The sequence below is a fragment of the Copadichromis virginalis genome, linkage group LG2, assembly GCF_057382275.1.
Source record: "Copadichromis virginalis isolate Kocher_CV1m ecotype Utaka linkage group LG2, C_Virginalis_male_GT1.1, whole genome shotgun sequence".
NCBI classification, from domain to species: domain Eukaryota; kingdom Metazoa; phylum Chordata; class Actinopteri; order Cichliformes; family Cichlidae; genus Copadichromis; species Copadichromis virginalis.
Window position 1 is genome coordinate 1,592,116 of NC_140619.1, and position 7,121 is coordinate 1,599,236.

General features: G+C 42.4%; 1 long non-coding RNA gene across 1 annotated transcript; it reads right to left on the bottom strand.

Annotated features, from left to right (window-relative positions):
- Positions 1–1,021: 1,021 nt before the first annotated feature.
- Positions 1,022–1,683, bottom strand: LOC146716697 (uncharacterized). Its single transcript, XR_014915690.1, has 2 exons — positions 1,355–1,683; positions 1,022–1,201 (listed from the first exon to the last, which is right to left on the bottom strand). It is a non-coding gene; the product is annotated as an uncharacterized LOC146716697 (long non-coding RNA).
- Between the last annotated feature and the right edge of the window lie 5,438 nt (positions 1,684–7,121).

The following is a 7,121-nucleotide window of genomic DNA, read 5'->3' on the forward strand; positions in this document are numbered from 1 at the left end:
GACATCCTTGCATTACATCCTTTAGGTTCATTTTCTGCAGGCAGATTTACACTATAACATGCAGCGTTCTATAGATGGACACATAAAGAAATGAAAAATGACATGTATGTGCTAACTTTCTAAACACTTTGTTACATTTATGATAAAGTAGATAAAACACATTTACGTCGGCCTTGGCTCATAGTTCTTGTCTTTAAATGAACTTTGTCTGTGTGTGTTTCAGGTCCTGCACTCTCAAAGACTGAATGAACCAGCATTGCAGCCATGGGTCACTGTGAGCATCACAGGGAAGGTTGAAGCCGCCCGCTGCACCTGTAAGGCCGGAGTCGCAGAGACCTGCAGCCATGTCCCTGCTCTTCTGTTTAATGTAGAAGCAGCAGTGTTGATCTGTGGCACAAGGACTGTTACAGATGAACCTGCATACTGGGTTTTGCTGGGTAATGTGACCAAGATACAGCCAGAGGTTGGCCATAAGATAGACTTCTCCTCTTCAGCTGCCCAAAAAAAGGCTCTTGATCAAAACCTAAACAGACCATCTGTAGTGACGGGGAAAAGGAGCCGTCCTCAAAACAGAAAAACCCCACCTGCTACTGTGGAGGAGTCGTCACTGCTATTGGATACTTTGCTGGAACACAGTAAAGCTGTGGGTTGTGGGCATGACCCATAATGTTTTATCTAGGGGTCTAGATTTATGCCTGTAGTGCACTGCCGTGTAAATAATTTGCATTTACTGAATATGTACTGACTGAGTCCCACTGTTCAAAAGTTGAATAAAGAAACAAACAAATTTTTGCTCTTTTTTTTTTTATTGAAACCACTTCATAGAACATCACATCAGTTACAATGATGATGTCATTTATAGCTTACAAATGACAAAATGTTTACACAAAATCATGACAGTGTTTACATGATATCACCCACTACTAACTTTATTTACTGTATCTTTTGAAAAAAAATACAGCAATTTTAACAGCACAATACTTAAGAACGTTTAACAGGAGCAGGTTTCATTCTTCCCTGGTTTTATTATCACACTGTTCACCAAACGCAGCAAACCTTCACCATCTTATCCAGGAGGGTCACCTCTTCACCCTCACATGGAAGAAGTAATCTGATTGGCATGGTGGTATGTTTGCAGCAGGTCCCTTGTGTAGCGCTGGAACTCAGTCACGATGTTTCATCCATTTCATCGGCTGGTTTGCTGCAATAATGCCAAATAATTAGCAACTCTATAAATAGAAGGTAGTTCTGCAAAATCACTCAGTAGGATGTTTGTTCTAATTTGCTATGAGCTCAGAGCGCATCGAAAATAAAACTAATAGGCTATAAAGATATGAACATATTTAGAACTTACCGGAATGAAAATGTCTGGAGCACCAACAGATATTTGGAGATGGAAGAGAACTGGAGCTCGCCTCACAGCTGCTCTCCAGGCTGGACGCCTTCGTTTGGTAACATCGATACACGAGCTGCCTCATGTCGCTTCCAGGTTGGGAAAGAATGAAAAGATAAACCATTTTCAAGCTTATTCTCTTGCCGGTCATGTGATCGAACATTGCAGCCGACCACACAGCAAATACGAACCATGGCTGTTGTGTGTGACTTCGCTCCCTTTTCACTTGCGCTAGACCCCCAAAATGGCGGATCGGGCCAAAATCCTTTCCACGCCCACCCCCCGTGACATCACGCTCCAAAGCCCTATATATATATATATATATATATATATATATATATATATATATATATATATGTATATATATGTAAGTAAATAAACATAAGTAAATAAACATACACACATATATATATATATATATGTGTGTATGTTTATTTACTTAGGAAAATGAAAAAAGGTTGATTGTATTTCGGTAACTGCAAGTACTGTTGTTTTCTTTTTTCAATAAAAATATTTTCAAAAAAAAACCTCGCTGCTTTTCCTCAACATTTTGCTGCAATGTTTCAAAGAGCCGGAAAGTAAATGAGCGGCAGACAGAAATGAGGTGGGTCGAATCTTCTCGCGTTTCACGCATGCACAGGACTGGAACGTCAGCGTTTTCGGCTGTTTCAATGTGGACGCACAACTCTGTGAAAACGAATGAAGACGTTTTCAAATCTATCCGGGCCGGTGTGAACGTAGCCTAAATTTACTTGTACCCATAACTTGGCTCCTCCCCACTTGTTGAGTGCTACCACCTCCCATTCACTCACCTTATTGTTCCCTCTGCCTGTCTCACCAGCATGGGGATCAGAGCCACTCTGCTCCACGACCTTGAAATTCACTTCCTCTTGATATCAGGAAAACTGGCGCTCAAGTCAAAACTCCAAACCCACCTGTTTCAACTGGCTTACTTTCTTTCAGTTTGACTCTAATTGTTGTCTAATGCTGCTCTTTTATCCTGTTTACTGTTTGTCTTTTATGCTTTGTATGGTGACATTGGGCACCCACAAATAAAATGTTTATTATTATGATTATTATCTGATGGGTTCTGAGATAAAAATGAAGAGATAATAGTCATAAACAAATACAAATCCTCTGTTAATTCAACAAAAGACCAAGTGCCGTGTCGCTGTGCGTGTTATTCAGAGTTGGGTTCAGCTTTAGTGTTTGCAGCCCTTCATGTTGCACTTGACTTTTAAGACTTTGGTAACTTTGCTGCGGCGTCCTTGTCTTTGACTTTGTCTCTTGGTGCTTAAGTTGAGGGGCAGGAAAGCTCGCGGGTTGTGCTGCTGTGCACTGGTGCGAGAAACTAAGTGTTATATTTTTCACCCTCCCCTCCTCAGCCCCCCTGCCCTTCCTCCCCTCCTCTCTCTCTCCTTCTGTCTGTGTCTCTGGCACTCTCCCACTCGTACCCTTGAGGATTATGTTGAAGCAGTGCATGCAGGTCTGGGTTGGCGGTGTCCTTGGTTGAAGGTTTGTCTTGGGGCTTGTTTTTTTCAAACTTGAGGGAATTCCCTCCACTGCTGCCTCTAGCTTATTGAAGTAGCCTTGGGCTGCTGACGGGAGACTTCCCAACCCCCCGTTACCCTCACCACCAGGCATATACTCCCTTTTCAGTGTTTGACTGTCCCCACAGCCTCTGTAGACCTCCACATCCTTCCCGTGGAACCTCGGAGCTTTTCCAGCTCCACATTCTTGCCCAAGCTCCAGTTTTCATCCTGCTACAGCTGGCCTCCAGTCCTGGGTGGCTGCAAATGTTTATTACTGCCTAATACCAGCCCATAATTATTTTAAACATCCATTAATGTGATTCATCATCATAACAGAATCACTTGTCAGTTAGAAGGTAATGATTTGTAAGCAATAAAGTCATGGCTGCTTTTTAGCAACTGGGCTAATTTCCCCTGTATCAATTAGTCTGGTATTAAACGCTTTCCTCTGGAGTGAACTTCATTAATATTGTGATACATGAAATCAATATGTTGCTGTTGAAGGCAGAACTGGAGCCGCTGTTGGTGGAAAGGCGATGAGTAAGTTGATGAGAGCTTTCTCTGGAACATCGCAGCACAGACTGAGTATGATGTGTCATGTCCTGGGCAAACTGTACCCACACCTTGCATTAGTGTGTGACCCACACACACACATACACCGAAATGCTCTCACGCAAACACACCACCTCTGATAATGTTTTCTTGCTGGTCCAAGTCTTTGCTTTTATGCTTTTATCATCAGGGTCATCTGATGTTCACAAAACCCATCCATGCGTCTCTTAACCACTTATCCAATTCAGGGTCATGGGATGCTGGAGTCTGTCCGAGCTGTCGCAGGCTGAAAGGCGGAGGACACAGTGAGTCTATTGCAAGGAAACATTACAGCAGATAAAGCTGCAACACTTTTATCCTGATAGGAAAGAATTCATGCAAATCAAGCTGTTTTGATTGATCACCTTTATTTTATGATCAAACACTTTTGCATGTATTATTTTATGAATCCATCATCCTTTGTTCACTGAATGATTTGATGAAAATTATGCAACACATTATCTCTGATGTCACGTATGCTGATAGATAGGGACGGTCACTGAGCCAGCTTTAGTGATTTAGATTCCATTATCGATATCACGCACTGAGCCGATTCCTTACTGATTCCCTTTGGTTCCACTGTTGCTAAGCAGCATATCAAAGATCAATCATTTGCATGCTGTGCGATCAAATGTTTGTGCATGTTGGAGGCGTTTCCCCTCTTTATTGTGATCAGTGTTGGGCAGTGTTGGCTTTACTTAATTACTCGCCAGGGAGAGTAATTTTTTACACTACGTGTTACATTACATTCATTTTTCTTCTTATAATTACCCGAAATATGTTGTCTTAAATAATAAATATTTAACAATATAGACGTTTAGGCTACAGACCACATACAAAGGGGCCTGGAGGCCAGTACCTGGCCCACGTGCAGACACCAAGCAGAATCAGCTGTAAGATTTTACAAGTTTATTGCAAACACAAACAAAGCAATGATGAGGCGTGGGCGCGTGGCATGGAGGCGCTGTAACAGAGAGAGAGTGTAGTTAGACCTGGGAGTGAGGAGCGAGTACGAGGAGATACGAGGATGCTGATCTTGCAGGCAGCTTTGGGGAGAGAGTGTAAGTGAGTGAACGAGGCTCTAACATTTTGTTAATGATGATGCGGAGGCGATGACAGGCAGCTGAAAACTCTGAGTAGCTTTAATTCCAAGGAGTAGATTGCAGTATATGCAATATGACTGGTGTCCAGGAACAGCACATAACGTACGTACAAAACATAAGTAAGAACGCTAGAAGCAATGAGGCCGTGTTACCACCACGAGGAAGCTGACGAACTGTTGGAGACACGATGGCAGCCTCGCTGCTCCATGTTAGGTGAGTAGAGCAGGGTGAGAAACCAGGGCTCCGCCCAGAAGGCGGTATTATTGTAGGGTCTGCCTTACAATATAAAGCACCTGAGGTGACTGTTGGTGCTGTATAAATAACAATTCAATTCAATTCAATTTTATTTATATAGCGCCAAATCACAACATAAGTCGCCTCAAGGCGCTTCATAGATACAGAGAAAAACCCAACAATCATATGACCCCCTATGAGCAGCACTTTGGCAACAGTAGGAAGGAAAAACTCCCTTTTAACAGGAAGAAACCTCCAGCAGAACCAGGCTCAGGGAGGGGCGGGGCCATCTGCTGCGACTGGTAGGGGTGAGAGAAGGAAGACAGGATAAAGACATGCTGTGGAAGAGAGACAGAGATTAATAACAGATATGATTCAATGCAGAGAGGTCTGTTAACACATAGTGAGTGAGAAAGGTGACTGGAAAGGAAAAACTCAATGCATCATGGGAATCCCCCAGCAGCCTACGTCTATTGCAGCATAACTAAGGGAGGATTCAGGGTCACCTGGTCCAGCCCTAACTATATGCTTTAGCAAAAAGGAAAGTTTGAAGCCTAATCTTGAAAGTAGAGATAGTGTCTGTCTCCTGAATCCAAACTGGAAGCTGGTTCCACAGAAGAGGGGCCTGAAAACTGAAGGCTCTGCCTCCCATTCTACTTTTAAATACTCTAGGAACAACAAGTAGGCCTGCAGAGCGAGAGCGAAGTGCTCTAATAGGGTGATATGGTACTACAAGGTCATTAAGATAAGATGGGGCCTGATTATTTAAGACCTTGTATGTGAGGAGCAGGATTTTGAATTCTGGATTTAACAGGAAGCCAATGAAGGGAAGCCAAAACAGGAGAAATAACACTGAATTGAACTGAAGACTGACACAAGCAAACACCAGCAGGAGGTGGTAAACATCACTCGAATCCTAACCATCCTGAGAAGGAGACACACATATTTGAAATAAATATAAAAGGAGGCTGCAGCCTGACTGTTACCTGTTGGAGTTCAGGGTCTGGCTTCAGGTCGGCGTTGACGTAGCTTTAACATCACTCTGGGTTTTTGACTACCTTAGTGTTAGCATCCTGTCTGTGTATATGCTTGCAAAGAGCTGAAAGAGCCTTTCACATAGAGCACAGCATGCACTGCAGCGCTGACCGTTAAACTAGAGCAAAAGACCCAAGATGTCTCTTGCACTGGCTGATGCGCTCTGGTTGTATCTCGTTGTTTTGCAGCCGTTCTACATGATGCACCTGCTCCTTGTCATTTCAAAACATGTAACTCTGACTTTGTGTCCTCTACGAAAGTTTGTGTCGTATTATGTTCAAAAGCTTAATAAAGATGTATCGCTCATTCATAAAGAACAAAGCTTTGTAACTGTCCCGACTACTGAAGAGTGTGTCGTTTCCACAACACTGCTTTCCTCCCAAAGTCTCCAGAACCTTTGAAAAGGCTTCTGGAGGTACGTACGTAAACCTGTGTCCAAAGGTTCACTGAACTCAGATACGTACAGGATGTTTTCCTTCATTACGTGGTTGAACATTTTTCTGGTCGCACAAAGGGGCAAAGCATGAAGCGGTCAAACTTCAACTGGTGTTTTGAGCCAGCACTTCATGAAAACTGTGATAGTGTCAGAAGTACTGCACATCATCCTCAGAGAAGGCAGCTGCAGCTCTCACTGCCAGTACTGTAGTACTTTAGCCTTTGTGCTGTTTTCATACATTTGGAGTTACTACAAATCTACTGAGTATTGAAAAAAATTAAAACGTAAGCACAGAACTGAAGGCGACGCAGTTTGTGAATCATTAAAAGTGTCTACAGTAAAGTGAAAAGAATGCTTTAACACCCTAACGAGTAAACCTGGACTTGTTATATATTTTTAGTATAATCAAATGGTTGTGTGACCATCGTGTATGCAGAGCAAAGTTGATGCTTTTAGTTCATTCTTTGAGAAGCTCAATGATTCTACAAACTACAGCAGCTCATTGAGAATCGCTGCTGATGGAGACGCTGCCTGTTGTTGCTGAGTTACGACTCAGGGAATATTTAATGTCCCCAGTGACTCACTCGTGCATCATATTGAGCTCACTGGAAAGTAGATTATTATTAATAGCACACTGATATTTCTCTCCAGTAAACAAAGGTGTGTCCAATAAACCAGGTATAGTCTCTGAACTATATTTAACCTTAAGCTACAGCACAGCTGTTGCCACTTGTTTTGCACATATTCAACTCTGTATATTTTATATATTTTATTATTATTATTATTATTTTATTTTA